The sequence below is a fragment of the Halyomorpha halys genome, unplaced genomic scaffold (assembly GCF_000696795.3).
Source record: "Halyomorpha halys isolate HHAL.00 unplaced genomic scaffold, Hhal_1.1 Scaffold193.1, whole genome shotgun sequence".
Lineage (NCBI taxonomy): Eukaryota > Metazoa > Arthropoda > Insecta > Hemiptera > Pentatomidae > Halyomorpha > Halyomorpha halys.
The window spans coordinates 479,201-480,718 of NW_027111132.1; the positions used below are offsets into that span (position 1 = coordinate 479,201).

The following is a 1,518-nucleotide window of genomic DNA, read 5'->3' on the forward strand; positions in this document are numbered from 1 at the left end:
TTTATGGTCAACTATATATACACATATATAAACAAGATCATACAGCGAATAGGAAGAAGCGGAGGGGCTAGAAAGGCAGGAAGTGACATTGAACTAGAAGGCCCCTATCAACTGCTCGCTTACTGCTTCAGTCTTTATTCTCAGCTTAAAGCAGCACCCCAGGTCTCTCTTCTCTGTTCTACCAGCGTGTCTTCTCAGTGCAACAGGTAACCAATATATATCTATATATCTTCTTATAGGATTAACAAAGCTTTTAAACTGCGTTTAAGTGTTAGTTTAACTTAAAACGATATTGAGAATTTCAAAAGATAAGCGGTATAAAATAGTATTCAATTTATAACGAGAGTGAAAAAATATTCGTTGAAGACCTTAAATATTACCTAAAACATCACGGATAATTGACTCTTCTCATTTTTAAAATACAAATAAAAAATTAAGAAACAAAGGATAATGTATGCACATTTATTAAAAAAAAAAAAGAAAGAAATATATACAACCTGTTCCAGAGACTATCTCTCCAAGAGATAGATTTATAAAAAATTATTTTAACTGAACTAATATAATAAAAAGTACTTACATAAGTAATTAGCTAATATCCAGTTAAGTAACTAGAACTCATAACTTCTCTTTCTTTGTGTCTAACATGCCAGATTTGCTTGTGATGGCCATATCAATCCACTTATTAGATACAAAGAAATAGAAAAAAATGATTTCCTTGAAGATATATAAGAATTAAAATTAAATCAATATTAAGATGATAACGTACATAATTAAATAATAATCATAAGCTATAAAATTAATATTCACAACTTGAAATTATATAACTGATTAATTTATAATTATAATTACAAATTTCACTGAATAAATTCAATGACAAATTAAAGGAAACTGTTAAAGGAAACAATTTTATATATTTTACGTAGCAGATGATATTGTTCTAGAAATTATAACAGTTATAATAAATAAAAATAAAATTCATTTAAGAAATACTATGAACAAATTTGTAACTGTTAAAGAAAATAATTTTACATATTTAACGTTGAGGATAAAATAACTTTAGGAATTTAAGTAGATTAATATTAATAAAAGTAAAAATCACTCAAAAAAATACTAAGAAATACAATGAACAAATTTGTGACTGTTAAAAAAAAATCATATTTTATGTAGTAGATGAAATAACTTCTAGAACATGTTAATATTAATAAAAAAAATTCACTAAACAAATGCGATGAACAATTTAACGAAAATAATTTTACATATTTTTAAATATCTTGTGTATTAAATGAATTAACTTTACGAATCAGAACAGGTTAATATTAATGAAAGTAAAAATTTAAAAAAAATACAATGAACGCTTCGCGCCGAGGCGACATATTTCCGTGACAACGTATACTCTATGCTAAAATAACATAAATATAAATTAAAATCAATCCAATGTTATATATTTGAAATAATAAACCAGTTCACATATTGAATTCAGATATTTATTTTTGCTTGGTTATACATTAATTAATTTTT

At 24.9% G+C, this 1,518-nt stretch overlaps 1 protein-coding gene across 1 annotated transcript in view; it reads left to right on the top strand.

The window, feature by feature from the left end:
• Window positions 1-63: 63 nt before the first annotated feature.
• The window catches only part of LOC106679295 (luciferin sulfotransferase), an 82,589-nt gene continuing 81,134 nt past the window's right edge, over window positions 64-1,518 (top strand). Inside the window, exon 1 of the mRNA XM_014418368.2 lies at window positions 64-206. The gene's annotated coding sequence lies outside the window, so the exon portion shown is untranslated. The remainder of the gene's footprint in view (window positions 207-1,518) is intronic.